We start from the raw sequence: 21,415 nt of genomic DNA, 5'->3' as shown, positions 1-21,415 counted from the left end.
CTTCAGGGAGAAAGCTTCATGGGTAATGAAAGAGTGCTGCAGATGTCTCTCTATCTCTGTCCATCAATCAATAAATAAAAATATATTAAAAGAAAATTTGAGGGGCCAGGTGGTGGCGCACCTCAGGCAACTGGGCTTCCTGCCTACAAAGGGGGATGCTTCTTTCTTCCTTTCTATCTCCCTTTCTATCTCCCCCTTTCTTCTCAATTTATCTCTGTCTTATCTAATTAAATATAAAGAAGTGGTGGGGAAATTGCCACCAGAGACAGTGAATTCATAATGCTGGTACAGAAACCCCCAAAATAACCCTAGTGGCAATAAAAAAAAAGGTGGAGTGAGTGTTGGAAAGAAAATAGCTATGTTTTAGTCTCAGTATCTTCTCAGGAATATTTTCTGTAGCAATGCCTGGGTTATTAAGGTTTATTTGTTTTCTAAATCAAATGGGGTCATTTTGGGTTTTACCTAAGACATTATCATCTATAAAAAAATAAAATATGTACATTGAATATAGTTATAGTATTCTATGCTTGTAGACAATTTCCTCTAGTAATATTTGGAATAAGGGCATCATCGATATATCACTATAAAAATACCTTTGTAATATTAGCTAAAATATTTATTATCTGTAACTCACCTTAATAACTCTAAAAATCAATGGTAAAATCAATTAAAGTAAAACAGTATAAAATAACTCAAAACAATTTTAGACAAAGATTATGAATTAATGAAATACTGTCATATAAGTATAGGAAACAAGTAAGAGCTAACAGACTGATTTTATATTAATAGCTTATTTCTCATCATAACTGATTTTATATTAATAGTTTCCTATTTCTCATCATAATTGTGTCCTCATAAGTTTTCAGGTAAGACTTTAAATAATAAAGCACACAGAAGAAAACACAGATAACAAACTCCATGATCTTAGGCACAGATATCTCTTTGGGGCGTCAACTCCAATAGCAAAGAAACAAAAACAAAAATAAACAAAAGGCATTGCATGAAACTGAAAGTCTTCTGTACTGCAAAAGAAGCTATCCTGTCTTTAAAATGAAAAGACATCTTACTGAACAAGAGAATATATTTGTACATAACATATCTTAAAAGGGGCTGGCTAATATTTAAGATCTGTAAAGAATGAATCCAACTAACAGAGAAAGAATGAATGGATGAAAGGAAGGAAGAGAGAAAGAAAGAAAGAAAGAAAGAAAGAGTGAATGAATGAATGAATGAATGAATCTTGGAAATAGACCACTTACATCTTAGTCTCAGTATCTTCTCAGGAATATCTTCTATAGTAATGCCATGTCCTCCCCCAGGAAAGCTGGACTATGCATTGTCATGCCTGCTGCAGTGTACACACACACATTTGCAAATCCAAGCGGCTAAACCCATTGTTTCTGCTCTCTTTACATCTTAGATCCTTTTCTGCCCTGATTCTTGTGCTTTGATGTTTCTTTCTCCCATTGTTTAATCATATAGTGTAACAAACTAACAATTACTATAGCAGATTATCTGCCTGTGACTTTCCATTCTGTCAACTGAAGTGGGACGTCATTTATTACAAATGACTCTTCTGAAACTACCCATAAAGTTAGTTTGAAAAGAAGAAACTGTGAATCTAGAGAGAGAGAGAGAGAGAGAGAGAGAGAGAGGTGTCAAGAATTCTAATGAAGGAAGCTCATAACAAGAACTTAGTAAACACACAGGTAGGGAGGAAATCTTTAGTCCTCTATTGGAAGCTACCTTTGGTATTCTCCAGCTCACTCTCTTACTATTTTTAGGTAAGTGAGAACTTCTGTGATCTTTGAACTCTGAAATGATTTCCTCTCAGCTTATAGTAGTTTCTGGAAAGTGACTATATATCTATATGTTTACATCACAAGATATTGTTCTCTTCATCTGACAAGACAACTCATCCACATGAATATTATGTCTCCTTTCTCTGAATGGAAACAATCAAATGGATAATATGGGAAGGGAAGCTCCTTAAAGATATCTTCCAGGCTCCAAAATATTAAGTGGAGAAAACCAAAATAGCCCCCCTTTGAATCCCCTCCTATTATATTTATGAATCATTTAAGAGAAATATTTTCTACTGAAATTAATCTTGGTGAGGGACTAGCTCACTGAGCAGAGCTCCTGTAACACCATGCAAGAGACCCAGGCTCAGTCCATCACATGGGAGGTGCTACAGAAATGGAAGAAGCTTTGATGCTGTAAATGCTCTCTTGCTCTCTCTTTCTCATTTTCTTTCTTCTTTACTCTGTTCTCTCTCAATCTCTCATGCTTTTGCTCTCGTAGGGTGTGTCTCTGTCAGAATGGAAGAAAAAGAAAGTGGGAAAGCTATCAGGGGAGGGGGTGGGTTATGGAGATTGGGTGGTGGGAATTGTGTGGAGTTGTACCCCTCCTACCTTATGGTTTTGTTAATTAATCCTTTCTTAAATAAAAAAAAAGAAGTGATCCCAGAGGTGGCACAGTGGATAAGGTGCTGGACTCTCAAGTATGAGGTCCCCAGTTCAATCTCTGGCAGCACATGTACCAGAGTGATATCTGGTTCTTTCTCTCTCTTCCTATCTCTCTCATTAACTAATCAATCAATAAAATATTTTAAAAATAGAAAAGAAGGGAAAAAGTGAGTCTGAATGGTGAATTTGCTCCACTTTTAGCAGAAATTTTTTTTAAAATAATCCTAATGAATAGTCAAATAGTGAAATAAGTCTTCTTTCTTAGTTTAATTGTTTCAAAAAGAGACAGATCAAGAGAGAAATAGCTCAGTTCCACACAATAGAAAAATAACTGGTAGGTATCTGATAAAGGGGCATAGACTCAGTCAGTGATACACTGACTAGTCTGTCTACTTATCAGTGGATTCAAGTATATGCTAAGTGAAAAATTAGTCTCTGTAGATCAGTTTGGTCCACAACAATGTCTCCTCACAGTGACAGTAGGTGACATCATATCCACATGACACAGCAGTTGACATTTTCATATCTAATGGTATCTTTTGATGAAGAAATTCACCACTAATTTGTTTTGCTCTCACTCTAAGCCAGCATTTATCTCTGACATAGAAGGTAGTTTTCACAAACTTTTTGACCAGAGTGGGACGTGTGTTTATTTTCACAATAAAAATTTCAACCTTGATGGTGCCAATTACCATTTTTGTCCCTGACAGCAAGACTAGATTCTTTTTTGTATGATCTATAAAATGTTGAATAACTGGCCAGAAAGATCTCTATGCAGTTTTCCATAAACAACTAATAGCAGTAGAATTCATGCTGTTGGTAACCAAGTTCATAGTACACAGAGACAATGGACTTAGAGGAAATGAAAGCTGAGATCAAATAGCCCACCAACTCTATGTGACATCACATGGGCAGAGCTTATCTAATTTAGACACTCATGAGTGATCTCTTATCTGTGAGCATTACCCAGTCATACCAGTCCAAATTCTAAGTCCTCTTGTCATAAAGAAGGGGAGTTTGGCAAATGGAAGGACAAAAAAATAGGAAATAAGTATAGGTGAGACAGTCCTTTGGAAAATTCAAGAACTCCTCTGTCAAAAGGAAAAGGACTATGACTTACTGAGGTCACAGTTTCTAGTAACATGATTTTAATATTGCTGGAAATATGACTCTTTTTTGCAGTCACAGAAATGTTATCTAGAAATACAATCTGTAGCTGTAATCTCAGGATTCTATACGCCATGAGAGAAAGAGAAACAAAAACTATACATAATAAATGAAGCCAGGTGGTGGTGCACCTCCTGGTTGAGCCCACATGCTCAAGGACCGGGGTTCGAGCCCCCTACTCCTACCTGCAAAGGGAAAGATTTACAAGTGGTGAAGCAGTGTTGCAAGTGTCTCTCTGTATCTCTCCCTGTCTATCACTCCCTTCCCTCTTAATTTCTGGCTGCCTCTAGCCAATAAATAAATAAATATAATAAAAAAAATGTTACTGCTACAGAAACTAAACATGAACTACAAAATCTCAACAATGGGAATCAGGCGGTAGCGCAGCAGGTTAAACACAGGTGGCGCAAATCGCAATGACCAGCTTAAGGATCCAGGTTCGAGCCCCCACCTGCAGGGGAGTCGCTTCACAGGTGGTGAAGCAGGTCTGCAGGTGTTTATCTTTCTCTCCCCCTCTCTGTCTTCCCCTCCTCTTTCCATTTCTCTCTGTCCTATCCAACAATGGTAACAACAATAATAGCTACAACAATAAAACAAGGGCAACAAAAGGGAATAAATTTTTAAAAATCTTAATGACATGCTATTTGCCAAATGAAGCTAGACTTTAGGATAATGGCCCCCAGGTTTTCTTGATTTCTCAACAATCAACATTTGATTTTACTTACACAATAAGCATGATGAGAAGTTAAATTAAAACTCTGAAGACCATACTGGGTAGTGTGTCCTGCCTTACCGTGTCCATGACACAGGTTTCAGTCCTAGAACTATATGGAAGGCACCATATAAGCAATTAAACTTAAGAGGGTCTATTGATATTCTGTTGTATTCACCACTGGAGAAACAGATTATCTTTAGGATAAAAGCTGAAAGTTCGGGAGTCGGGCTGTAGTGCAGCGGGCTAAGCGCAGGTGGCGCAAAGCACAAGGACCGGCATAAGGATCCCGGTTCGAACCCTGGCTCCCCACCAGCAGGGGATTCGCTTCACAGGCGGTGAAGCAGGTCTGCAGGTGTCTTTCTCTCCTCCTCTCTGTCTTCCCCTCCCTCTCTCCATTTCTCTCTGTCCTATCCAACAACGACAACAACAATAATAACTACAACAATAAAACAACAAGGGCAACAAAAGGGAATAAATAACTAAAATAAATATTAAAAAAAGATTAAAAAAAAAAGCTGTAAATTCACTGTCTTTCAGCATTAAAAACAAGGCATTAAATCCTACAGGTTGTCAAACAAATCTGAACTATAAGGTACACAAGGACAGGAGAAAATGAAAGCAAAGATTCTTCCCTCTAAAAAAAAAAAAAAAAAAAGGAAGAAGAAGAAGAAGAAGAAGAAGAAGAAGAAGGAGAAGAAGAAGGAGAAGGAGAAGGAGAAGGAGAAGGAGAAGGAGAAGGAGAAGGAGAAGGAGAAGGAGAAGGAGAAGGAGAAGAAGAAGGAGAAGAAGAAGAAGAAGAAGAAGAAGAAGAAGAAGAAGAAGAAGAAATCCTTTCTTGGGTTGCCCAGCCACGAACCAAAGCAATTTAAATGAAAAGGAAAACGGAGCTTTCTAACATCTTCATCACAGCCTTGAAACGTTGTCTTCAGTCGTTTCTTTCCCTCCTACTCACTGAACCAGCTGACAGCTAAAATTGGCCTGCAAACCTCCTCTCACTTCACTCCTCTCTGACCCAGTTCAGGCTCCAGAGAGCAGGGCAGCACAGAAGCAAAGCCAGCGTTTGGCATGTGTTTACTTCTCTGTGTCTCCGCTTAAATGATGATACTAGTAGGAAGATTTTGGGGAATAATGTTTTTTTTGTTTTGCGGAGTCTGCACACCTGTGGGGTCAGTGCCTGCTTTGTTTTGTGATTTTCTCATATGCCACAGAGCGGATGATAGAGCAATCCTTGTTGCTGCGTGGTGATCCAACACACCAACTTGTTCGTCGTCCCACAAAACACGTTTAACTGAAAGCCTGTATCTCGGGGACCTCGGGCAGTTAGCAGTTAGTTACTGATAGGTTTCGCGTTTTTTTTTTTAAATATTTTATTTATTTACCTATTTATTTTCCTTTTTGTTGCCCTTATTGTTTTTATCATTGTTGTGGTTATTATTGTTGTTGTTATTAATGTCATTGTTGCCGGATAGGACAGACAGAAATGGAAACAGGAAGGGAAGACAGAGAGGTGGAGAGAAAGACAGGTGGGGAGCCAGGGGCGGGGGGGGGGGGGGGGGGGGGGGGGGGTTCCAACCGGATCCTTCCGCTGGTCCTTGCGCTTCGCACCACATGCGCTTAAGCTGCTGCGCTACCACCGGACCCCCTAGGTTTCACGGTTTTAAACTCTCTAGCAGATGTTGATTAGGACAACTCTGTTCTGAAATGTTCATCATCTTGCTACGGGCTCCTAGCATTGAGGGCTGATTTCACTACTCTGCTGTGAAAGTTACATTCATGAAAAAATTATTCAGAGAATTTTTTAATGAATTTGCCACCATTCTACAAGGCATTTTATTTCCCTCTGATGTCTTTCTATGTAGTTTCCAATTAGGAATGAAAAAATTAAGCTCATGAAAAACTACTTGAGAATATTGGTATGACCATGAGATGAAAAATATTGTCAATTTAATCATGAAAAGACGTATCAGGAAGTTGGGCAGTAGCGCAACGGGTTAAGCGCAGGTGGCGCAAAGTGCAAGGACCCGGGCGTAAGCATCCCTGTTCGAGCCCCGGGCTCCCCACCTGCAGGGCAGTCCCTTCACAGGCAGTGAAGCAGGTCTGCAGGTGTCTTTCCTTCCCTCTCTCTGTCTTCCCCTCCTCTCTCCATTTCTCCCTGTCCTATGCAACAATACGACATCAAGAACAACAACAATAATAATTACAACAATAAAACAAGGGTAACAAAAGGGAATAAATATTTTTTAATAAAACAAGGGTAACAAAAGGGAATAAATAAATATTTTTTAAAAAGAAAAAGAAAAAGACACATCAAGCATTTCAGAGCACTAGCAAGCATGAGTACACAGTTTTGTATGTCAAATACTTCAATTTATAATAAAGCTCACTAGAATTGGACATAAACCAATCATTTTTTTTAATATGCTGAAGACATTAGTGGTAAATAGAATACAATGTTACTCTGTTTCTGCAAATAGACAATGAAGTTGCCCTGATCTGAGAGAGAGGGGAACCCAGAGAAAATACACAAGCAGAAAATTCCCAGTTTTTCTCAGCACTCAAAAATGAAATTTATCTTTACTTACTAGACTGAAGATCTAGACTTATCCACTCCTAGTTTCTGATTATTTTCTTTTGGGATTCTATTTTTGTGCTGCCAACTGTTTGGCTCACAAGGGCATAAGAAATTAACAGTTGACATATTTCTGGCAATTTAGAAGAGGCACTAGAAAGACACAGTCTCCCTTAATCTACCATCAACTGCCATCATTTATACTGAGCAAATCACAGACAGTGAAACATCTATTTCATCTGCACTACTGTTAGATAATCTCAGGCCTTAGTGGCTCCAAGATCACATAGGTGACAGAAATCAGATTTCTGAGTCGGGCAGTAGCACAGCTGGTTAAGTGAATGTGGTGCAAGGCACAAGAACAGGTGTAAGGATCCTGGTTTGAGCCCCCAGCTCCCCACCTGCAGGGGAATCCCTTCACAGGCAGTGAAGTGAAGCAGGTCTGCAGGTGTCTGTCTTTCTCTCCACTCTGTCTTCCCCTGCTCTCTCCATTTCTCTCTGTCCTATCCAACAATCATCAATAACAATAACTACAACAATAAAACAACGAGGGCAACAAAAGGGAATAAATAAATATTTTTTTAAAAAAGAAATCAGATTTCAATTGCTTTTGTTAACCAAAATATTCCGTTATTTAAGGAGTCATTTCTTCTGTGTATTTCTAGAATTCCATATGAAGAAGCAGCAATTATTTGAAAGCAAGTATTTGATTGTTGTGAAGGGTATTTGATACCCATGACACACTATTGAGAATTACTGTCTTGATGGCATTCTAAAAAAATCCATGAGGTACGGTTTAGTATAACAGCAAGAAACATGAGAGAGCAAAGTTAATTCTGGGCTGATAGTGAAGAGCTTTTTTTCTCTCTCTCCACACAAGATACTTCAACTTTCAAGACTTCTAAAAACTTTTCACTTCTTAAATGTGCTGAATGAGTGATAAGTTGAAGAGCATTGGTAAATAACCAGATTAGAAAGTGCCACTGACGGAGACCATGTAGCCTACAGTGTAAATTGGGATGTAGACATGAGAACAAAGAAGACTAACAAGCTCCGGAGAATGAAGCTTTAGGAAAGGAAAATGGATGAACTTTGATCAAAATGTTAATTTCAGAGGCAGGGCAGTAATGCACCGGGTTAAGCACACATCGTGTGAAATATAATGACCCATGTAAGGATCCCAGTTTGAGGCCCCGGCTCTCCACCTGCAGGGGGGTGGCTTCACAAGCAGTGAAGTAGGTCTGCAGGTGTCTGTCTTTCTTTCCCCTTCTCTGTCTTTCTCTCCTCTCTCGATTTCTCTCAGTCCTATCAACAACAACAATAATTGTACCAATAACAATGAGATAAAGAGGGATTCGGGCTGTAGCACAGCGGGTTAAGCGCAGGTGGCGCTAAGCTTAAGGACCGGCATCAGGATCCCAGTTCGAGCCCCCGGCTCACCACCTGCAGGCAGGTCCCTTCACAGGCGGTGAAGCAGGTCTGCAGGTGTCTGTCTTTCTCTCCCCCTCTCTGTCTTCCCCTCCTCTCTCCATTTCTCTCTGTCCTATCCAACAACAACGACATCAATAATAACTACAACAATAAAACAACAAGGGCAACAAAAGGGAATAAATAAATAAAATAAAATAAAATAAAATAAAAAACAATGAGATAAAGATGGCCGCCAGGAGCAGTGAATTAATAGTGTAGGCACTAGCCCCAGAGACAACCCTGGAGGCAAAAAAAAAAAAAAAGATGTTAATTTCAGGCAAAAAAATAATCTGGGGACTCGTTTACATGTGGGTGAAGAAATGAGAGTCAGTAGGTGTTCAAAGTGAGAAAAAAAAAAAAAAGAAGCTTTTGAATGAACACTAGTCACAACAGCCAAAGTAGACACTGGTCTAAGGGAAAGAGAAAGCTGGAATTAATGATCCTCCTGAAAACAAGTCCTGCTTCTGGACTTAAGCAGTGATGTCAGAGATCCAGCTTTAATGACTGTCTCAGATTTCTTGCACTTCTCTGTCACCACTTTCTGATTTCCTTGAATTTTCTTCTTTTCAGAAAAGGCACACAGCAAGAAGTGCATGCTGGTCTTTCATGAGTAGAGTCTGCAGGATAAAGGGCAGAGGTTAATGACCATGTTAGGCCAGAGAAATGGGGTCCAGAGAACTGAGTTACCAAGAAGATAATTCACGGAAATGGCCAGGTACTACCTAAGAGAGAGACCGCGGGGACTCAGGAATAAAAAAAAAAAACAGTGTGTCAAGGTAAATACAAGATATGAACATCAGTGCTGAAAATTTCCAGTGATTGTTAAAAATAAAATTAAAAAATTGACTTTTGTTTATTTTCTTTCTTATTTCTGGTTCGATTTTATCTTTACTTTTGTTGTATTAGTGACTTAATATTGATTCACAAAATCATCATAAGGTAACGGTGTGTAATTCTGCGGCATCCTGGTCACCAATGTTCTGTATCTCCATTCCCTTCACTGGATATGTTAGTAGTTCTCTAGAGGTCACAGACATGGGTTGACTATTATTTCAATAACTATCTAAATTTATATACATTTGCCCTTTTTTTTTTCCTATGGTCCTGCCTTCTCTTCTTTTCTAAGTCACACCTACACCTGTCACTACTTATAAAAGACCTTCCTTTTCCCCTCTTCTCTCTTTGGGTCTTGATGAAATTGGAATTCAGAGCTCTCTGTTCCTTTATTGTTTCTCCTTATTTGGGGGTATGGACTAAAATTATTTATGGGGTGCCAAAGGTGGAAGTTCTGACTTATGTAGTTGCTTCTCCACTGGACATAGACTTCGGCAAGTTGATCCATACCCCCAAATAGCCTGTTTCTATCTTTCCCTTGTGGGGCAGGGCTCTGGAGAGGTGAGATTGACACATTGGTGATGTCCTGACATTCTTTCATACCCGAATGAAATGCTTCTGCATATCATGTAGTAAGAAAAGAAATAATCCCCAAATTCCAAGAGAACTTGAGGACATTTAGTTATATAAAAGTGTTAGTAAACATAAATTGATAAAAAATAGCTTCAGTTAGTTCAGAAGGGACAGAAAAAAGAAAAAGAAAAACCCCGCAATTAAATCTATTTAATAGATCTCAGTTGGTGCCATTCAAATTTTTTTGAGGGGTTATTGAACCACTTATAAGGCAAGTACAGAGGAGGAAGAGGAAAAATAAATGAGCCCCACATCTGTGCTTGATCAGTCAGTGTATTTCATTTCCTTCTTAATCGCTCCCACCAGAAAAATACCATTCGCATGTGAGAAATGAGGCCTTGGATACCAGAGAGGTTAAAAGGCCTGTCCCTGCTGGGTCTCACACAGGAGGAAGCTAAAACAAAAACTGGGTCTTTTGTCTCTTTTCTTCCTGCATGTACAGCTTCCCCAGTCAAACAGCGACTTCCCAAGTCAGGAAATCCAGGTGAATGTTCCATCATTACAAGTGCACACGGATAATTTTGATCTGACATAATTGCTCCCAGAGAAAAACGCGAGTCTGACCTCATTTAAGCAGCACTAATTCTCCAGCAGCTGCTGATCGCACTACCAAGTAAAGTGTAGCTGGTGCGCAGCGGGTTAAGTGCACGTGACGCAAAGCGCAGGGACGGTTTAAGGATCCCGGTTTGAGCCCCCCCCCACCTGCAGGTGGGGTCGCTTCACAGACGTGAAGCAGGTGTCTATCTTTCTCTCCCCCTCTCTGTCTTCCCCTCCTCTCTCTATTTCTCTCTGTCCTAACAACAGCATCAATAACAACAACAACAATAACTGCAACAATAAAAAAGAGCAACAAAAGGGAAAATAAATAAATATTTAAAAAAACTAAAAAATAAATAAATAATAAAAGTGGTGCTTCATCATTACCAAGTGCATTTGAAAATGTTTATTAAAACACCAAGTGTGCATAGCAGTGGTAATGTTTATTGAATATGTGCTGGGAGCTGAACACCGTACTGTTTGACGCAGGTTGCGTCACTGAATGCACATAAACCCCCCTAAGATCATTTGTATTATTGTCCTCATTTCACATGTGAGGACTTTGAGACCCAGATGGGTTAAGTGGTTTGCCAGAGGTCATGTAACTAATAAGAATCATCATTAGATTCAGGCAGTCCAAATGGAGGGCTCACACATTTTATTAATGCACTATAGCACACTGCACATAAAGTTTTACCATGTGTTGGGCACAGAGCCTAAATTCAGCCAGTTATCTGTGAAGGAAATGTATATATCTTTACAGATAATCCCAATAACAAGAGGCTCAAAGGAAAAGAATGAATAGACAGGACCTGAATTACCTCTGAATTCTCCAAATTACCCATTTTCCCCACCCCCAACCATTATGCTTCCAATTTTTTTATTATCTTTATTTTTTATTGGATAGAGACAGCCAGAAATCAAGAGGGAAAGGGTGATCGAGAGGAAGAGAGACACCTGCAACATTGCTTCACCACTGGCAAAGCTTCCCCCTGCAGGTGGGGACTAAAGGCTGGAAGCCAGGCCCTGGCTCATTGTAACATGGGCACTGGCAAGTCTCCATCTGCTAGACTTGTCACCCAGATGCACCCGGAATCTTCTGTTTTGGAGAAGAAAGGATATAATGTTAGCCACCCATGGAGGCAGGCATCTTGGGATGCCTTGGATCGACCTTCCTGTGGTGCATCCCGTGAGTACCCATTCATTGGGGAAACTGACAATCCTTCCTAGCTGACTGAATCCACATGGATCTCAGTCACTTTCAAAGCCAGCAACAAGCAGCTTCTGACAGCTTTCAAGCTGTTGGTCCTGCTCTTCGAGTCCTCCAACTTAATGTTGAGGGGCTGTCCTTTGCCAAACGCGTTCTTATTGGTCAATTGGCGATACAGCATCAGGCAGATGTTATTTGCCTACAAGAAACACATATAGCAGTTGATGAAGCTGCTCGATTCACCATCAGTGGATTCGATTTAATATGCTATAATCTCCATCCTAAACACGGCCGAGCCATCTATGCCAAATCGTGTCTTGCGGACGTTTACCATACGGCCTCTTCGACCTTCTATGATTCCATTACTATTGGAACTATTCAGCTCGTCAATGTATATAAGCCTCCCAGTGCCTCATGGGATAATGAGGTCCTGCCTAGCCTGAATCACCCAGCCGTTTACGTTGGAGACTTTAATAGTCATCACCAAGACTGGGGATATTCCTCCACTCATGCTCATGGGTCTATCTTAGCCGACTGGGCTTCAGCGAATGACCTCTCCCTATTATACGATCCCAAACAGCCAGGCTCTTTTCACAGTGCTAGATGGAATAAAGACTCGTCACCAGACCTGTGCTGGATTAGCACAGTCAACGGCCAAGCCTTTCCCGCTTCCTCCTCCTCTTTCTCCTCCTCTCTCTCTCATAGCTAAATCAGGTGTTTTAAACAAGAGCTCAGATATTTCTGTCCTTATCACTGTGCCATTCTTAGTAGGTGGAACTTAAGAAATAAGGACAGAATTTGTACCCCTCCTATCCTATGGCTTTGTTAATGTCTCCTTTCTTAAATAAATTTTAAAAAATAGCCAAAAAATAAAAAGGACAGAAATGTAAAGTAGCAAGGTGGGGGGGGGGCTGGCTTAAGGCCCGACAAAGTACAAAGTGTTCCTTGGGCTGAACGTGGTGTTTGTCAACAAAGCAAAGGAGTCTGGGAAAGGAGAGGTAGAAGTGAAGGCTAGGGTGTTGCCCTTCTAGTGCATGATGGTGGAAAAGGACCAAAGTTGGGATGTGGGAATCCTTTGTGGGCATCTGTAACAGGGAGAGGAAAAATAGTACACATGTATCAGCAATTGGACTGTAAACTATTAGCCCCCAAATGAAGTGATCAAAAGAAAAATAAATTCAATCAAAGAAGAACATTTTCTTGAAAAGCTTAGAAGAAAAGAAATTTTGTGCTTTTATCAATAGGATGCTTTGGAGTCATTGAAAGCTATGCTACAGAATTATTCTTAGTAGAACAGAAACTTTTTGATCACAGAAAAATGTTAAATAACAGATTAAACTTATAAAATTCTGAGTATAATGTTACTCCACATTTACAAAGTATATTTGATAGTATTAATTTTTCCTTTAATTATTTTATTGGGGCTTCATGGTGCAGTTATTGACAAATTGTCAAAAACTCTCATCTCCACGTGAAAGGTGTCTGAAAAACACTCCCAACTTGGGTTCTTCACCACCACCAGGCAGCAAGTCCCCAAGGCTCCTTCCCCTTCTTCAGCCTCCTTCTGGCCCTTCTGCCCCAAGTCCTTTGCTTTGGGTCAATCCTCCAGACTCCTCAGTCCAGATTTTCTTTTGTGTTCTACCTTTCAGTCCCTGTTTCTTTAGTTACACCTATGTATCAGATCATTTGGTATTCATCTTACTCATTTTGATTTATCTAACTGAATATGATTCCTTCAAGCATCATCCAACAGAGTTGAAGGAGATGACTTCATCTTTTCTTTCTTTTTTTGTTGTTGTAGTTATTATTATTGTTGTGGTTCCTGATGCCATCATTGTTGGATAGGACAGAGAGAAATGGAGAGAGCAGGGGAAGACAGAGAGGGGGAGAGAAAGATAGACACCTGCAGACATGCTTCACAACCTGTGAAGCGACTCCCCTGAAGATGGGGAGCCGGGGGCTCGAACCGGGATCCTTATGCTGGTCCTTGCACTTTGTGCCATGTGCGCTTAACCTGCTGCGCTATCGCCAGACTCTCGTGACTTCATCTTTTCTAACAGCTGAGTAATATTTCATTGTGTATATACATTCAATATACATTGTGTATATACATACCACAGCTTTCTTAACCACTCAGCTTTCTTGTGTTTTACTTATACTTTGTGTTTGATGTTTCTTGCTATTTTTGTTTATTTGTTTTTACCAGAGTACTTCTCTACTGATGACATTGAGTTGGAACCTACAACCTCTCCCAAGTTAGCCCTGGGTCAACAAGGTTTCTAGAAACATCTCAGAAAGGCCAGAGGTAAATAAAGTAATAGTGGTCATCTCTAGGAGGCTGAATTACAGGTCACTTTCATTTTCTCTTCCTTATTTCCTCTTAGATTTCTCTTACCACCAAACACCATCAGCTTCATAATGGGTTACTTAATTTCATTTGTGAATACATCTTGCTTTGTTATATGAAATAATTTAACAAAGCTCTTTGAAAATGTAAAAGTAGGCATGGGGAAATGTTTCTAATTTACAAATACCTTTTAAATAAATATCAAACATATCTTAGGGCTTTATCTCTAGCAACCCTTCCATCTCAGCACAGGAAACATTTTTAAAAATATGTACATAATATTTGCATAAGCATTACTCATTAATTTACAGTGACTGTATATTGTCTGTTATTTCATAGGATAATACTAATTTGAATAGAAGTTTTCAATCACACATGAATGTATCTCATCTTCTAATATTTTTATTTAGTTATTATCAGATAGAGAAAGAGAAATTGAGAGGGAAGAGGAGGTAGAGAGAGGAAAACAGACAAAAAAATACCTGCAGCCCTGCATCACCACTCATGAAGCTTTCTCCCTATAAGTGACTTGAACCTAGATCCTTGCACACTGTAATGTGAGTGCTTAACTAGGCTTAACTAGGTGCCTGACCTCACACAGGTTCCAGATGCTAGCAGGATACCAACCAGACTTCCCTGGACAGACAACCCCACCATGTGTCATGGAGCTCTGATTCCCCAGACCCCCACCCCACTAGGGGAAGAGAGAGACAGGCTGGGAGTATGGATTGACCTGTCATGCCCATGTTCAGCGGGGAAGCAATTACAGAAGCCAGACCTTCCACCTTCTGCACCCCACATGACCCTGGGTCCGTACTCCCAGAGGGATAAAGAATAGGAAAGCTATCAAGGGACAGGATGGGATATGGAGTTCTGGTGGTAGGGAATTGTGTGGAGTTGTACCCCTCTTATCCTATGGTTTTCTCAGTGTTTCCTTTTTATAAATAAAATAAAATAAAGTAAAAACATCTCTTGCCCACATTTACATAAATCATAACTGGGATTGATTTTAACCTTGTGTAAACTAAGACAATGACCTCAATCTCTTTGTAATTGGTTTGACAGTGCAGAAATCACACATTCACCTGGGGTCAGGATGTGGGTGGGAAGGTACTTGTTTGTGGAATGATGACCTCAATACCAAGTAGAACACTTGGCTTAAGTAATATGCAACATCTTAAAAGACTGCTTCTTTAGTTTACCTGTTTCAAAGTTGTATCTTCATTTTTCCTGTTGAATTATTGCACACTTTATACTTTCTAAGTCTACCTCTAATATTTGTTCACTCCTCCCAAGAAAGCCTGTACTCCCTCAAATATCCTGGATGCATTTATGGGACCTAAGGGGTAAAAAGGAGTGAAAGAGTCTTATTCAGACATATTTGGAAGATGGGGGTGAAGAAATGGTATTTGTTGTTATTTATTTGAAATGAGAAAGAGACAATGATTCTGCATCCTGAGAGATGCCTCAGTGGCTAAAGCATTGGACTTAAAAGCATGAGGTACAGAGTTCAATTCCCAGCCTTGCATGTACATAATTATATGTAGTGTTCTCTCTCTCCCTTCCACTATTTCGCTCTCTCTCTCTCTCTCCCTCTCCCTCTCCTCTCCCTCTCCCTCTCCCTCTCCTCTCCCTCTCCCTCTCCCTCTCCCTCTCCTCTCCCTCTCCCTCTCCCTCTCCCTCTCCTCTCCTCTCCCTCTCCCTCTCCCTCTCCCTCTCCCTCTCCTCTCCCTCTCCCTCTCCCTCTCCCTCTCCTCTCCCTCTCCCTCTCCCTCTCCCTCTCCTCTCCCTCTCCCTCTCCCTCTCCCTCTCCTCTCCTCTCCCTCTCCCTCTCCCTCTCCCTCTCCCTCTCCTCTCCCTCTCCCTCTCTCTCTCCACTCTCCCTCTCCCTCTCCCTCTCCCTCTCTCTCTCCTCTCCCTCTCCTCTCCCTCTCCCTCTCCCTCTCCCTCTCCCTCTCCCTCTCCCTCTGTCTGTCTCTCTCTCTCTCACATTAATAAATCAATATTTTCCAAAAGTAGGAGCAGACGCTGGGCAGTGGTGCACGTCGTAAGAGTACTCATAACACCACGCACAAGACCTTAAGTTTCAGCTCCTGGTTCCCACCTGCAGGGGGAGAAACTTTACAAATGGTGAAGCAGAGTCGCAGGTGTTTCTCTCCCACTCTTTTTTTCCTTTCCCTCTCAATTTCTTTCTGTATATATCAAAAAAGAAAAAGAAAAGAAAAGGCCACCAGGAGTGGTGAATTCACCACATGCTATGGGGCAATAAATACAAATAAATGTAAATGAGATTTAAAGCAATGGTACACGTCTGAGTCAATTTGTGGAGAGTAAGGCTGAAACTCCAGAGAGTATATGCTGGAGAAGGTCTCCTACCTCTGTAGAGGGGGAGGCAGTGATCTTGGCTGAGACTCAGCTAGAATGTGTAGCATCTGCACTCTTGAAGAAAGAGGAGAAAGGATAAGATTGCCTCATGTGGGGGGAGGGGCAGGAAAGGAAAGTAGAAGCAAGAAAACATCATTAACAGAACTTTATTTCTCCATAATTTCAAAACAACAATGAGTGTGATATGATTGGGAGACAGCCAGAACCAGGACAATTCAAATAAAGAAATGTTTTTCCACGGTTGGGCAATGGTGCACCTGCCAGGTTGAATACACATAGTACTATTCACCTACACAAGGACCCAGGTTCGAGACCCTGCTCCCTACCTGCAAAGGGAACACTTCACAAGCGGTGAAACAAGTCTCTCTCTCTCTCTCTCTCCATATATATGTGTGTGTGTGTGTGTGTGTGTGTGTGTGTGTGTGTGTCTATCTCTAGCCCCCCTCCCTTCTCAACTTCTCTATGTCTTATTGAATAAAATAGAAAAGAAGATGAATAAGGAGGAGGAGGAGAAGGAGAAGAAAATGGCCTCCGAGAGCAGCATCAAACACCATTGTTAACCCAAGATGCAGAATAGAAATTGTTTAAAAGTCAAAAGAAATGCTTCATTATAACACACTTGGAGAAAATTTGATTCTCCCACAAAATCACAAGGCCATTTCTGTGTTGAAAGCACCCAGTACAGTATGTAACAGATGAACCATCTAGTATCTAATTAATGTATACTAGGTGCTTGCAGGTTAGTGGTGAACGTGGAAGAAAGGCAGTTAAGTAGGAAGCAAGGGGAGAAGAGAAGAAGAAACAAGAAAAGGAGAAAGCAAGGAAGTAGGAAAGGTACTGCGATATAGAAAATACGTTAGTTAACAATAGGTAAGATTAATGTTCTTGCCTAGCTATAGACAGGAAAAAATTAATATAGATTTGAGAATAACACTGTCTATCAAATAAGGAACAGAACAGAGGGGCTGGGTGGTGGCACTCCCAGAAAAGCCTACGTATTATTTTAGGCAAGGAATCAGATTCAAATCCATTATCTCCAGGGAAGAAACTTCATGAGTTATGAAGCAATGCTTCAGGCATCTCACTGTCTTTTTTTATTATTTATTTATTTTCCCTTGTTGTTTTTCATTGTTGTTGTTATTGTTGTTGTTGATGATGTCATCATTGTTGGATAAGACAAGAGAGAAATGGAGAGAGGAGGGGAAGACAGAGGGGGAGAGAAAGACAGACACCTGCAGACCTGCTTCACCGCCTGTGAAGCGACTCCCCTGCAGGTGGGGAGCCGGGGGCTCGAACCGGGATCCTTACGCCGGTCCTTGTGCTTTGCGCCACGTGCGCTTACCCAGCTGTGCTACCGCCCGACTCCCGGCATTTCACTCTCTTACTCCCTTTCTATCTTACCTGTGTTTCTCAATTTCCCCGTCTATAGCAAAAAGAAGGAAAGAGTAAAAGAAAGGTCACCAGGAACATGGGAAATTTGATGCAGGCAGGACTGAGGCCCAACAATAACCTTGGTGGCAACAAAAAATCATAATCTTCTTCTTCTTCTAGCGTTTGCCCTTCTTCCGTAGCCAGTCAACAGCGTCAGGTTGAGCCTGATGTCAAGTTTCGAGACCCCCTTTTGAATCTGGAGAGGTGGCAGGCGTTGACTATGTGGGTCATAGTCTGTCTGGAGCCGCAGGGGCAGTTTGGGTCGTCATAATAAATTTAGTAGATACATAGCAGAGATGAAAGTAGGAACCCAGAAGGGCAGAGTGGGTAGGACAGAAGTTAGAGGACATCTGAGATCCCAAAATCCCTCCAAGTGCTCCTGAGTGAATAGCATCAGTAATCACTAACCTACCACTGCAAAGTTTTATTAATCTCTTTTCTACTTTACATCTGTACTCATGTCTTTATAGACATGTCGATAATTTCGACTAACATTTAAAATGAAGCTTAATAGTAGAATAAGTCATGATTCTGTGATGTGCCATTAAGTGAATTAGAAAGTAATGGTTAAACTAAAATAATCAGTAAAGATAGTAGAGAGAGAAAAAAAAAACCTGTAATATTAATCATGATACTTTCCCAAGAACATACAATTTTGCTTTAATGTATTCTGATAATTATGGGAGGAACTAAAAATAGTGCCATGGTTTTAAGGAAAAACTAAATGTTCAAACTGAAGTTTTAGAAACTTGTTAAAAGAAAATGCATTTAATCAAATGTGAAATGTTCTTCTTTTGAGGCCATTGCTGGCTTCCGTGCAACCAGTTTATGAGAAGGCAGAGAAGATAAAGTTTTGCTTGAGTGGTATGCATTTATGGAATCCTATATTTCTTCAGGGAACATCTCAATTTTGCCTCAAGAAATAAATGGTAAGAACGTAACTTGAAGTGAAAAATCTAGGATGGTTCATCTCTCAGGAAGCAATGATGAAGTCTTGGGTAATGAAGGATCCATAGCAAAGTAAGTTTTCAGCAGCACAATGTTCATACAATTATATTCCAGATTTGCTTAATTTGCTAGATACTTGATGTGGAAAGGGAGTTTCTGCTGCTTCATACAAGGGTGACCAAGCACCTCAGCTGGTCGATGACTGTGTGGGCTGCCATGAGGTTAACCTTTCAGTCTTAAAACCAAGAAAGCTTGTGAAGCCTGCTGGTTCACTTAGTTGGAGCTGACCATCTCTACGTCAATGAGCAGCTCTCCAAATTCCACAAGGTAATAATACTGACGCCCGATGTGCAAGGCCCCGAAGTTCCCTGATCCTATCATCCTGTGCTGAGTATGCTACAGTGGAGCAGTTCTCTCGAAGAATGAAAGAAATATTTTTTTTATTTCATTGCTACAGATAAATACAGAGAAGTATAAAGTGAGTGAAAAAGACCACAATATTGAAGCTTCCTTCAACATTGTGGGGACAAGGCTTGAACGGGGGGGGGGGGTGTCATATGCTTATGTAATAAAAATATCACAGAGCATTTCTTTCTTGGTATTCTTTTATTGGATCTTTTATTAGTGAATAATGGTAAACAAGAAGAATATATAGTAACAACCAATAACATTATATACCCACGTGTTTACTTAGACTGCAGCTACAAACTTCAGTTTTTAATAAAGTTAGAACTTGGGCAGCTATGTTGTGGTATACCCAGCTTTCATGAGGATCTCAGTTTAAGCCTATGTGCTCATGTCTCTATAGACATGTCAATAATTTAGATTAACATTTAAAATGAAGCTTAATAGTAGAACAAGTCATGATTCTGTAATGTGCCATCAAGTGGATTAGAAAGTAATGGTTAAACTAAAATAATCAGTAAAGACAGTAGGAAGGAAAATGAAAACAGTTGTAATGGCATCTCAGGGATAAAACTTCTCAAGTGGTGAAACAGAGCTGCAGCACTCACCCCCCCCCCCCCGCGCCGCCTCTTTCTCTCTACCTCCTTTTCCCTCTAAATTTCTATATATATAAAAATACATATAGGGAGTCTGGCAGTAGCGCAGCAGGTTAAGCACACGTGATGTGAAGCCCAAGGGGTGTAAGGATCCCGGTTTGAGCCCCCGGTTCCCCACCTGCAGGGGAGTCACTTCACAAGTGGTGAAGCAGGTCTGCAGGTATCTATCTTTCTCTCCCCTTCTCTGTCTTCCCCTCCTCTCTCCATTTCTCTCTGTCCTATCCAATGACACCACCACCAACAACAATAATAATAATAACCACAACAATGATTTTAAAAAAGGGCAACAAAAGGGGAAAGAAATGGTCTCCAGGAGCAGTGGATTCGTGGTGCAGGCACAGAGCCCTGGCAATAACCCTGGAGGCAAAAATAAATAAATAAGATATTTTAAAAATAAATTTACACCTTTGAAACTAAAGATTAAGTATAAGTTTTATTATCGGCAGTAAATATGTTATGATAGAAATCTTATTTTTTCACCATCTTAGTGGTGGGATTACTGGTTTAAAGTACAATTTCTCATCTTCCCATGACAGGTATCTTCAAAATACTCTAGCTCCCAACTTAAGTCCTTCTCCAAGATTACATTTTTCAATAAACCATTTTCAATTCCAGTCTCTTGAAAAAGACAGGTGAGGGCTAGAGAAATAACTCATTTGGATAGTGTGCTGTCTTTCTATGGTTGGAGCCCACTCCCACTGAAGGAAGCTTTAGTCCTCCAGTCTCTTTAAATCTGCCTTTCTGCCTCCCTATCTCTATCAAAAGAGAGAAAGATGGAAAGGAAGGAAGGAAGGAAGGAAGGAAGGAAGGAAGGAAGGAAGGAAGGAAGGAAGGAAGGAAGGGAGGGAGGGAGGGAGGGAGGGAGGGGCAGGGAGAGAGGGAGAGAAGGAGGAGGAGGAGGAGGAGGAGGAACAATGGCCACCAGGAGCAGTAGATTTGTAGTGCTGGCACTGAGCCCTGAGTTCTGGTGATAACCTGGTGGAAATAAAAATTAAAAGAAAGAAAGAAAGAAAGAAAGAAAGAAAGAAAGAAAGAAAGAAAGAAAGAAAGAAAGAAAGAAGAAAGGGTCTCCATTTTGTAGATAGTAGGCCTATTTTAGTTATATTCCAAAGGGCCCATTATTCAGCCACCAGGTTCCAGATGCTACTATGATGCCAACCAGACTTCCCTGGACAGACAACCCCACCAATATGTCCTGGAGCCCCACTTCCCCAGAGCCCTGCCCCACTAGGGAAAGAGAGAGGCAGGCTGGGAGTATGGATGAACCTGTCAACGCCCATGTTCAGCGGGGAAGAAATTACAGAAGCCAGACCTTCCACCTTCTGCACCCCACAATGACCCTGGGTCCATACTCCCAGAGGGATAAAGAATGAGAAAGCTATCAGGGGAGGGGATGGGATACAGAGTTCTGGTGGTGGGAAGTGTGTGGAGTTGTCCCCCTCTTATCCTATGATTTCTGTCAGTGTTTCCTTTTTATAAACAAAAATTTTAAAAAATAAAATAAGATAAAAAAGAAAATTATGGGGAGTCGGGCTGTAGCACAGTGGGTAAAGCACAGGTGGCGCAAAGCACAAGGACTGGCGTAAGGCTCCCGGTTCGAGTCCCCGGCTCCCCACCTGCAGGGGAGTCGCTTCACAGGC

The sequence above is a fragment of the Erinaceus europaeus genome, chromosome 7, assembly GCF_950295315.1.
Source record: "Erinaceus europaeus chromosome 7, mEriEur2.1, whole genome shotgun sequence".
NCBI classification, from domain to species: domain Eukaryota; kingdom Metazoa; phylum Chordata; class Mammalia; order Eulipotyphla; family Erinaceidae; genus Erinaceus; species Erinaceus europaeus.
Note: the sequence above shows the minus strand (reverse complement) of the source record.